The 12,271-nt window shown below is 39.0% G+C and overlaps 1 protein-coding gene across 26 annotated transcripts in view; it reads left to right on the forward strand.

Annotated features, from left to right (window-relative positions):
- DLG2 (discs large MAGUK scaffold protein 2) overlaps positions 1-12,271 on the forward strand; it is a gene marked incomplete at its 3' end in the record, with an annotated part of 2,041,616 nt that overhangs the window by 1,412,727 nt on the left and 616,618 nt on the right. The gene's annotated exons all lie outside the window — the stretch shown is intronic.

The raw sequence follows: 12,271 nt of genomic DNA on the forward strand, positions 1-12,271 counted from the left end.
ATAATGGAAGCTATTAAAAACATAGCCTCCCAGTCTCAATGATCTAACAAGTCTCATTAATCTAACAATGCCTCTCATATCGATTTTTTCCCTGTCACTTTGATGTTGTCAGACATCCAATCCAATAATGAAGTTATGGTTCTTATTATATGCTCTAACAGCTTCTACTTTTTCTATCTTTTAATCTCTATAACATTTAACTTAGGAATAAACTCATCACATTTAGTAACACCCCTATGAAGTGGATATGGCCAACTCCATTTTACATATCAGGACACTGAGGCTCAGAAACTAAATAACTTATCAGAAGTCACAATGTTAGTAAGGAATGGAGCTAGGCTTCAGTCCCATGACCAACAGATAACCAAAACCTAAACTCATTGCCACTGAGTTAGAGTGTCCTCAAAATTAAGTTCGAATGTCATTTCTTCCAAGAACCTTTTCTTGATTTTCCCTCTGGGCTAGGTCCCCTTTATCAATTAACCCAAGCAGAAAACTTCTCACACTAAACAATAAATAAAATGTGTCTTTTCCCCTGACCTACGAATTCCTTGACAGGAGGAATTTTATTATAGTGCTCTTTATATTACCATGATCACAGAAAAAGAAAGAGGAAAGGCATTGAATAACTTCAGAACAAGTTGATGAGCCCTCCTCTGTGGCAGCGTTGTTGGGTGCCTTGGCCATTTGCCACACACAGTGAATTCCACATGTGTCTAAGGTACATATATCTGTCGAGCACAGTCCTTGTTTCTTAGAATTTTACAGCCTGGTAAAGAACACAAATAAGTCAATACACAAAAACCATGAATAACAGTGCTATGCATACCTGCTCCAGAATGGGGTATTTCCCTGAGGCTTTATACCTGAGCTGGCTTAGGAAAGATGAGAGGAAGCAAGATATAGAAAAGGGAGTGGAAGGCGGCCTCTTAGACAGGGAACAGCAGATGCAACTGTTGGAGGACCCCATGGAAAAGTAACATGATTAAGGAACTTCAAATCCAGAATGACTGCACCTCAGGCTGAGGTAGGGCTCCAAGGGAGAGGCCAGGCTAGAGTGTTGGAGAAGGCTGAGAATATAGAGCCCTTAGGTAACCTATAGAGGAGTTCAAATTTTATCCCAAAGGCAATGAAGAGCATTTGAATAATTTTAAACAGAAAAGTAACATAATTGGGGCACCTGGGTGGCTCAGTTGGTGAAGTGTCTGACTCTTGATTTTGGCTCAGGTCATGATCTAAGGGTCGTAAGATGGAACAGTGGGCAGAGGGCTGCACCCTCAGCAGGGAGTCTGCTTTTCTCTCTCCCCGTCTGCTCCCCCTGGTCCCCTGCTCGCACTCTCTCTCCCTCAATTAAATAAATCTTTTAAAAAGTAACATTATCATTTTTGTGTTTTAAAAAAGATTACTTTGGCTGTGATATTAGGTATATGTTTCATAGCATTCAGGAGATAATACACGTATGCCATTTAAGACATAATTTAGTGATTAAATTCTGCCAATGGTGATAAAGAAGGAGATGATTCAAAACATGTTAAGAATGTTAGAAGAACAGATTCTAATGTTTTATAAGATAGGAAAATGCCAGAAAGAGCGGAAAAATCAAAGATACCTAGATTATAATCCAACAAATTCCCTTTCATTAACATGGTCTGGGACTCTCAGAAAGGTCACCTGTGATATTTCAAATCTTTTTGTCACCGTAGGCTCTGATGACATTAACAAAGGTAGCTGAGTATAAAGTCTATGCCTCTGAGTTATTTATCCATTATTCATGCTCGAAGTTAATAGGTTATGTATCCCCAGTATGACTTATATCAAGAGAAGCTAGTTTACCCAGCATGGATAATAGATTCTTCAAGGCTTTATAACCCTAACCATCATGCATGTCTGCAATTTAGTAGAGATATTGAAGTGACTATATGACTATCTGTCACCTCCTCTGACCCCTTTCCTGACAGCTGCAAAATGTATGATCATGTGGTTCTACTTGAACGTTCAGTCTGATGAGTCAGGGATAGTCTTTTGCAGTTAAAAAAAAAAAAAAAAAATCCAAAGATCTGAGCCATCTTCCCAAATGTAAACAATTTGTAGGGCAGAGGAAAGTGACTGATTTAGTAGACCCTCAACATTCCTATAGATGGACCAAGTCTTGGGTGTAAGGTGGGTAACACGTGGATTCTGAAGACAGTATTTGTGAACTGCCAGGTAAGAAGTGGCCACATAAAGTGTCTGAGGGACTCTCCAGATTCATCCCTGTATCAGATTAATTGGGAAATCATTGGGTGTCTGAATGACTTAGGCCAAATGTGTTTATCTCAAGTAACTGAATTTTCATGAAGATAAAAATTCCAAAATTCAAATGGAATTAAAGGTCTACCACTTCAAATAATGTAGAAGCTTTGGATTTGTAAATTCCTGATTTTCTTCTGGGTGTCCTCAGCTAGTTTTAATTTAATAGTAGCAGGAATAAAAAGACAGAGTACCAATGATATCTGATGGGATTTCAGCTATTATATAGTTATCTATAGTACAGTCTTATCCCCATATAATTAATTTTTAATAATCAGTACATTTCTTAAATTCCAAAAATTATGTATGTTCAATTATCAGTGTATATTTTAAGTGTGTTTGAAATATATGCACACATGTATATTTTCGCCTAGAAACCACTTAAACATAAATGTGTATTTAAATATAAATTAAAACATTTACTAAATATGTATGAATTTTGATCTGAATTTTGTTGGCGAGATTTGTGGAACAAGAGTAGGTTTCTATAGGCAGTGGAAAGAAGCATAGTCTTTGAACTCAGACCTTATTTGGGATCCAGGATCAGCCACTTTCTGTGTGACCTTGAGCAGGTTACTCAACCTATGAAAGCCTCATTAGTTTTCTCCCTAATGAATGAGACACTAATATCTATCATATAACATTATTGTGAAAAGTAGAAATAACATATGTATAATACATAAAGTGTTTATAGAACATCATAGATGTTCAGTAGTATTAGCTACCATAAAGTGTGTACACACACTACACTCTTATGGAAGCCTTGTTTTTTTGTTTTTTGGGTTTTTTTTTTAAGATGTCACTGCTTCAGGCTATGATTCAGAGGCTAGGTCAAGTGGCAAATGCTTGCTTCCTCTTTCCCCTGTGTGTGTGTGTATGTGTGTGTGTGTGCGTGTGTGTAGCTATATTTGTGGTAAACAATAAGCTGCTTAAGTGATCCCCAGAATGTTCCTATATCCAATTATCAGTATACTCTTTAAGCACGCTAATTATATAAATGGAGTCTGCTCTTGAATTTGCAGACAGAGCTTCCCATAGAGTAACAGTGCTGTTTGTAGCTCTCTCCTTTGTTAGCTAGTAAGAATTTAGTTCCAGGCTAGACAGACAGTTGCAGTGTATTGTTTTGTTTTCGATAGCTTCAGGCTATGATATCTGCTTCCCATGCCCCAACAGATCCAATAACTTTTGTATTCTATAATCCCCCACTTCCAGTGTCTACATATGGTACCGTGAGCAGCTGCTATGTCAGACAGAACTGATAGAAGGATTACCCCCTTTGGGGGAATGGCTCCTCTCCCATTCTAACCATGCCATTCTGGGGACAACTGCCAGTCCTGGCAGCCATCACACCGGGAATTGGTCTAGAGCAACGGATTGGAATTACCCGGTGAGCCAGTAAGAAATAATACTGATACATGAGTCTGGCTGGCCCTAGACTAAATGAGGAAGTACGTCAGGAAAGTGGAGCATGGGACATCTTCATTTTGACAACATTCTTAGTGATTTAATTCACAGTTTAGGGGTTGACACCTGAGACAAAATGAGCCAATAAAAGGTCCCCCTCGGGATTTTTCCCACTAGAGTGTGAGGAATAGAGAGGTGCCTCATTCAACTGTGTAGCAAAGCTGGGAGATAGGAGACAGAGGAGGCCTGTGGGTCTCCTGCTATGTGAGGTCAGCTCATCTAAGAAAAGGAGGCTTCCTGCAGAGAAAGCCAGAGACAGAAAATAAGAGAAAAAGGGAAGGAGGGAGAGTGAGAGAGAGAAGAGGGAGAAGAGGTTGAGAGAGAGAGAGAGAGAATTGGAAGCATTCAGTTACCCCGTTAGGGCTATCTTAAAGGCATGAGACACCACTCCCTGTCCATTGGCTACATGAGTCTTCCCTTAAATTCTTCTTAGCTGAATTACTTCAAATCAGGCACCTACGACTTGCCAACATTTGCACTTACCCAAATGTATCTTGGTGTTTTAATGGAGCTCTCACTGTGCTGAAGTTGCTGAGTAGGTCCTAGGTGATGGCTAGACCTGTACTGCCCTAGCCTGTTCTCAAAATAAATGTTGCCTTGCTTAGAGTCTTTCCCTTTTCTAAATTCTAGTCCTGTCTCTCACCGCTAAGGTAGGGTCATAAAGCAAAACTCTCTGGTAGAAGAGTGTTGGCAGGTAGCTGTAAGCCTTAATACCCCGAAGCTTACACATACCATCTCCTTTAAAGTAACCCATTACTGTGTTCCAACTCCCAGAAATAAAAGAGCAATAAAAAAAAAAAAAAATTGGCAAGTAAAGAGAATGGCCAGTGACAGGTCTATGAATTTAGGTCTCTACTGTCTAGAAACTTTTCTGATTTGGGAACCAGCAAGCTTTGTACCTGTGGAAAGCAGTCTGCAACATTAACGACTGGACATCAGGGGAAAAAAAAAAGACTGCTAGAAATATAGTTTGCAGTCATTTGAGGGGTCATTAATCTAACTTTTCTTTGAAGATAAGCACCAAAGTCTCAGAATTGAAGAGCTCCTGGTAAATATACCTCAAAGGACTGATTTAGACGAATTGCCACAAAGCACATTTAGCTGAAATTCAGCTGCTGACTCCAACTATCTCCATTTTTCTTTATAAGCTCCACCTGAGTTATCTCCCTTCTTTCACCTCACAAACCCTCTGTTAGCTGAGTATTTAGCAAGTACTCCCTTCTAGTTCATTAGTCTGGCCTCAGTGCCCTCATATCATCTAAACTAGCCAATGTTTTTTCTTCATGAACCACTTGTCACGCTGTTATTACCCCATCTTCCTTTGACATGGCCCCGGATTCTTCCATGCATATTTAATGCGAGTGTAGTGGAACTTCTAAACCTAACTTGTTTTGTTTTTTTTTTTTTAAAGAATTTATTTATTTATTTGACAGAGAGAGATCACAAGTAGGCAGAGAGGCAGGCAGAGAGAGAGGCGGGGGGGAAGCAGGCTCCCTGCTGAGCAGAGAGCCCGATGAGGGACTCGATCCCAGGACTCTGGAATCACGACCCGAGCTGAAGGCAGTGGCCTAACCCACTGAGCCACCCAGGCGCCCCTAAACCTAACTTGTTTTAAACAAAATCCACACTGGAAAGTCTTACACAGAAATGATGAAACTCTATCATTCCCAAGTTGAGTTTTCTAAGCAGAATAGATCTATTTCTGTGGCTTGTACCAACAAGATACAGATGGTTAAGAAACTGGCAGGGAGAACCCTCACTAGAGAGTCCCCTGACTGTTTAGGATTATGATGAGTGTCCTCAAAAGTAAAGACCCAAGAAGCAACAGTACAAGCCACCAGAAATCACAGGTGAATCACTAAATACTAGATCTTGAGAAACGGTAAAAACTGCGTATTTGGGGGCACCTGGGTGGCTCAGACGTTAAGCATCTGCGTTTGGCTCAGGTCCTGATCCCAGGGTCCTGGGATTGAGCCCCGCATTGGGCTCCCTGCTCAGCGGGAAGCCTGTTTGTCCCTCCCCCACTCCCCCTGCTTGTGTCCCCTCTCTCGCTGTGTCTTTCTCTGTCCAATAAATAAATAAAATGTTTTTTTTTTTTAAACTGGGTATTTTGCTACTTATAACTAAACAAATTCTAACTGATGTAGCTAGCGCAGGAGCAAAAGCAGTCTCAGTAGCCAACTGCCAACCTCGTAAGCAAATGTAAGCTCAGTCCTTAGTGCTTCTCTTACAGCCACTTCAGCCATCTCCAGAATGATCCCACAGTTCTATGTCCTCACCCAGCGGTAGACAATGTGTTCCTTTGTTAGTCATTTTTCCTCACAAGTGATTGCTGGGACACCCACTGCCCCTTATCTGAGTTGTCCTTTCTAGTCAGTCAGGTTTCTGCTGTACCTTCCCAATGTTGGTTGGACATTTGTTGGTTATCTATCCATTTCTTTCTTTTTATGTTTTTCACTTTGCTAACTGTCCCCAGATTTTAGTTCAGATATCTACCTTGGCCACGACAGCCCACGTGATCGGATGAAAGCTTAGGTGACTCTCAGTTCCAAGGGTAGTTTCTGACTGATTTAGGCCAGTTAGCACATCCTACCACCCTGGCCTCCATCAGGTGGTAGATATGCAACCCAACTCAGTGCAAGCAGAATTCCATGACTTTTACTGGAAGAGCATGAGGTTAGGAACTCTATAACTCAGATAGGAGTATGGAGCCATTTATGACAATAAGAAGATTCCAGCTTTAGAATGAAGGAGCATTTTAGATGGCAAAGTAGATAAATGGGTTAAAGATAAGCCTTGGCAACATCTTGAGACCATGACTCAAACCACTTTTGAAACACTCCTTCTGATTTCAACCCTCTCCCTCTTTACCTCCCCTTACAATGAAAACCTGCTTTAATGGGGAGAAAGGAAAAGAGAAAATACAGGAGAATAAAATAAAAATACTAGTAGTATCTCAAAATAGAGATGCATAGTAGAAAACCTGGAAGTTATTTCAAGAATTTAAAAAATAGTTAGAACTGGTGGGTTTTTAAAGTATATATTTTATCCACTTAGCTTAATGAGCTTGATGCATTTTTAAACTTTCAAATGATCTATCCTGAGAAATGGAATGCGTGTGCTATGAAAATATTCATAGGCAAAAAAAAAGAATATTCATAAGCATCAGAACTTCTATGATATACTGTCTAGTTTTAATTTTTTAAGATTTTATTTGTTTATTTGAGAAAGAGAGAGAGAGAGCACACTCCCATGAGCAGGGGGAGAGGCAGAGGCAGAGGGAGAAGCAGACACCCCGCTGAGCAAGGAGCCTGATGCAGGGCTCAATCTTAGGACCCTGGGATCATGACCTGAGCCGAAGGCAGATGTGTAACTGACTATTATATATGTATATATATATATATATATATATATATATATATATATATATATATTATGTGTATATAATATATATATATAACAATGTTCAGTCTGTATAGACTGTGCATAAATTAAACAAGATATATTTAGTCATTAAGAAGAATGTAATTTTGGATTTAATTCAGGACCACCAATCAGGCCTTATTGATCCTAAAATTGCTCTTCACTGCCTTACCATTTTTGTCTGAGAAGCTCTTCCTGAAAACCCAGTTCGTGTATTACCTCACATGAACAGCTTTGTCAGATTCTCTCAGTTATGGTCAGCTAATTCATCCTCTGTCACCTCAGGACTTCCTCATTGTCATCTATGTTCATGTTGTATCTACCTTCTATATAAACTTCAAGGTCCTCAAAGACTAAAATATTTCTCAGCTTAATCCTTTTTATTTGGAATTTTACATCTGGCTGTTTTTAATCCCCAGAAGAATCTAGTAGCTTGCTTATTGAATCAGTGGAAGAATTATTTGGTCTTCTGACAAAAGGTACAGCATAAGGATAATTTGTTTACTCCTGATTGTGTATATGTACATACATATATACACACAAACACATATGTGTATACATTTTACATACATCTTATATTACACAGTTTTTAATATACATAAGCATATATTTCTTTCATGTGTTCATGTGTTTATGTGTGCTGTAGATAGACAGATAGTATCTTCTTTGTAAGCAGGGGCCAGGGCTCAGTGCTATTTCTAGTGCTGGTAGCAGTAGCTGCTGTAACCATAAATACATCAACCTCTATCACCTATTAAAGGTTGAACCTCATATGCTAATCTCTTACCTGCTAATCTACGGGGTTATGTCATATCTTAATGATTAAGCCATTACGTAAGTTGTAGAGCTTCTGTTTTACAATAAGCAGACAGTAGTTCAAGGAAGTTAAGACATTTGTCCATGGTCATAAAACTAGCATGAGGCAGAACTGGTTGATATTTCAATGACTGTGTGGTACCACCATAGCATAAAAAATATGGAAAACTTTTCAGAGTAAAACATTTATTCTTTGACCAGCAGTAATATATTCAGACTGCCTTTAAGGCTTATACGTTTATCAAAAGGAAACATTCAGCCCAAGGCATAATATGTTAGGTTAGCTCTGAAAGGATGAAAGCAGCTTCAAGAGAAAGACAAAGACAAAACAAAAGATAATGGCAGTGAATAGAGATGCGTTTATTTTTCTTTAGGATTATATCTTAATATTTGAGAAATGAGCCAGACTCATCTCTCCACCCACCCCCAGCATCTCCTTAAGCTGCTCAAAACTCTGTAATATAATCCAGTTCTGGGGGAAAACAATAACAAAAATGACATCACATCTTGCATATTTAGCATTCTTCTAATCAGGGAAAAAAAGAAGGAAATCCAGTTCAAGCAGTGCTCCAATTGTGTTTTTCAAATGTTCCTCGGGAAAATGTACCCACGTTTTCTGAAGGGAAAACTGGTGAGATGGTTAGTTCCACTAATCAGGCAGTGTTACTGTTTCATCACTTGATACGATATATATCTTATAATGTGTTCAATACTTATATCATGATATTATGACTATATCATATTTCAATATCACTTTATTATTTTCAAATAATTTTCCAGAGATTTCATCCTTCAAACTACTCTGTGAAATAGGAAAAGAAAACATGACTCTCCTCATTTTTGCAAATGGGGAAACAAAAAAAAAGGCTCAGAAAGTGTATTCCTGGGCTCCTCAAGGTCACTCAATACAGAGCAAAGGCCTGTCTAAAATTCACATCTCTAACTTCTAGACTCACTCCTTTTCCTCTCTTTGTTTTATTTTGGTTTTCTTTTAATATCAAATCCAAATAATCATGTTCTTCAGGTAAAACAAACTCAAAATATTAAAATGTGGTTATTGATTTCTCAAACAAAGCTGAAATCAAAACTTTCTCTCATACCAAATTTGATTTCAAATCACCCCAAATTATTTAAACTTGCATTTTTTAAAGCAACTATCATACACATGTAGGCTCTTGAGAAGCATTTCCACATACCAGGTTTTTATCTTGCACCTCCAGTTGGAGGGAACCCTTCAAACTTCTAAATTTTGGACATTACTCTAGGAAAGACATTTCTTACATCAGTTTGAATTATCTTCTAGTAACTCATACCAAACTACTTCTACCAGTAGAACACTATTTCAAGTGTGGATTTTATGGCCATTTAACCTGAGGTCATATTGTGGCTTTAACACTTACCAGCTTGGTGAGGGTGAGCAAGTCCCTTGATCTATCTGTGCCTCCTTGTGCCCATCTGTAAACTAGGAGTGACCATAATTCCTGCCTCCTAAGGTTATTATATGGACTACATGAGTTCATACTAAAAATAAAGTACTTGAAACAGTGCCCGTCCCTAATGCATGCTATACAGGAGTTCGTCATTATTATTACTACTCTAGTTGTTCTTCACAGGATGGCCCTCAAATGATTTCACAAAGAAATCAAAGTTCACTCTCTCCCTTGAGGCTTTTCTCCTGCAGAATAATCCCTACTTCCCTATTCCTTTCATTATTCCTCACACAGTCCTCTTCCTTTGGCAGTGCTCCTAATGATGATTACTTTTCCTGCTAAAATGTTGTATCTTCACAGATTTGCATGGACTGCTCACTGCGGCACCAGAATCCATGCTCTGTTCACTCCACAGTCATTAGTTGGTCACCTCTTCTGTGACCACCGTGTTAGAGATTGTCAAGAGGTGGTGAACGAGACAGCCTTGTCTTCAGAGAGCTTAGTAGTAGTATTATTAGTAGTATTAATTGGAAAGATGGACATACTGAATAAGTCATTACTTCACGGGGATCTACAATCATAGAGTATCAATCAGGCTTGTCATCTTGTTCAGTGACATAAACCTGAAAAGAAAAAGAAAAAGAAAAAGAAAAAGGCTTTCATACTCACTTTGCAGTGACAAAATGAAAACCTGGGCTTTTACATTGATCAGTCATTAGAGTGAGCGTTTCTCAGTATATGGTATGTTTCTCTGTGTCTGCATTCAATGATAAAATATGCAGGTGACAAAATATTTTGTGAGGGCTATTTATTACTGCTTCAGAATTAAACTCATGTCAGTGTTAACTACCTTTTCTTCCAGCATGCTACTGGAGGGACAGGCTGTCTTTAGCCTGGGCTGTTTTGACAGAAACTATGACATGTGCTTTTCCAAGTGTTCTGTTGTGTTCAGCAATGCCTACCAGGATGTTCTAGGTGAACTGACTAAATCCTTTGCCAACACTTGAGAATGTAGTTGAAATGCAGTATTCTGCTTTCCCTGGGCAACCTATGCATCACTCAGAGCAGTCTGTTCTGAATAAGAAGGGGATTTTTAAAAAAATATATGGGAAAATATTAAGGACATCTGAACTTTGTGATTAAATTCATTAATTGTGTTACCTTATGTAGCTCTCCTTGCTACAGCTCTCTGAAGTAAGTTTCATACTCTCTTGCAAACTGAGACTCTGAGTGATAAGTTGCCCAGCATTGCACAGCTGGAAGGGGGTGAGCAGAAATCGGAACGGAGACTGGTTCACATCTAAAATGTCACAAAAAACCCCTTGCTCCATAGTTTCAGTATCTTTTCCGCTTGTTGTCGAGGCTGACTGTGTTGGTTCACATAGCATGGGATTTTCCCTTTGGAAAGCTTAGCATTTGAACAGCTGATGGAAGGATTCTAGCCTTTGGTTCCCAAAGGGATGTTTCTTAACTTGAGCCTAGAGTCTGCATTTGTGCTCAGTGGGGAAGGAAGAGTAATGGCATTAAATGAAGGCAGCACTGACTGTGAAATCAGTTACCTTTTAAATCTCAGGGTTATCAAATTAATGAATTAGTCTTAGAAGGCTGTGTATCATTCTTGGAATCCTGAGAAAGGAAACTGAATATTAACCCAGTTCACATACATAACACACAATTTATAACCACATGCAGACTAAACCATATGGCAGAAACATTCTTCCATTCTTTCAGATTATTTTATGTTGGGTGTCCCACATACAGCAGGTCTTTAAACTGACTTGTGTATGATCAAAAAAATAAAACATCTGTTGATAATAACCTTGAGAACAAATTGGTGCTTCCCAAACTTGCTTGAACTGTAAAACGTCTATGGTAATAATGACTACAAGATACAGAGACAGTATTTTAAACACACACACAGACACACGCAGGCACACACACAATTTGGTCATGTCACCTCCAAAGTTATGCCGTCCAACATTGCTGAAACCTCATTCACAGAAAACTCAGCTCCACTGTGAATACGTGGGGCTATTTTTTTTTTTTTTAATGGTTAGAATGGTTGTGAGTTCTTAAAAAGTCCACAGAAGGAGATTAAATAACCATAGTTAGGCAGTTTCATATGAAGCATGTCAAAGCTGCATAGTTTTGAAACCTCAGGAGAAAGTTGAGCCTTCTGAGCATTTACAAGCCACCAATGAATTGCCAGGCCCCAAACCACCAACAGAATTTCCTGATGTCTGGTAAGTTGCCACAGCCTACATGATTGCAGCCAAAAACATACCCAGTACTGGAAAATCTGTGATTCTCATCACAGTCCCCTCCTTGCATGCCCTGGGACCACAGTCTGGTTAGAAGGAGCCCATGGAATAATTTGTAGTTTTTTCATTTCTGCTACTCCCCCTTCCTTCAATTCTGCCATTGGCATGAGGTTCCTTTGGACAGAGCAGAATCCTTAGTAGAAATTCCAAAAGAAAAATTCTGTGAAACATTTCCACCTCCTGCTTTGGATAAGTGTAGTGAATGCATTAGAACTTTCAGCTCCCAGAAATTTGAAGTCTACTGTTTTATTGGGCCTGAGTGGAAGCACACTAAGTTTGTATGAGTGCTGGTACCCACTTGCCTTGCCACGCAGAGCCTTCCAGAGGCTTTACCTTGACTATAAACACAAATTAACTTTTATCCAACTGTGAAGTTCCTGACCCAGTATTTCTTACTATATGTTGGTTGAAAATCTCAGTTCTAGCCTGTTGTCTCTGGTTCATTCTTTTGGCTTATAAACTCATTGTGAATATATTGCTCATTGTCCTTCCAAAGACTGCAAACCACTTCCTTCACTTCTTGAGAAA

Source organism: Mustela nivalis (assembly GCF_964662115.1).
Source record: "Mustela nivalis genome assembly, chromosome: 9".
Classification (NCBI taxonomy): Eukaryota; Metazoa; Chordata; class Mammalia; order Carnivora; family Mustelidae; genus Mustela; species Mustela nivalis.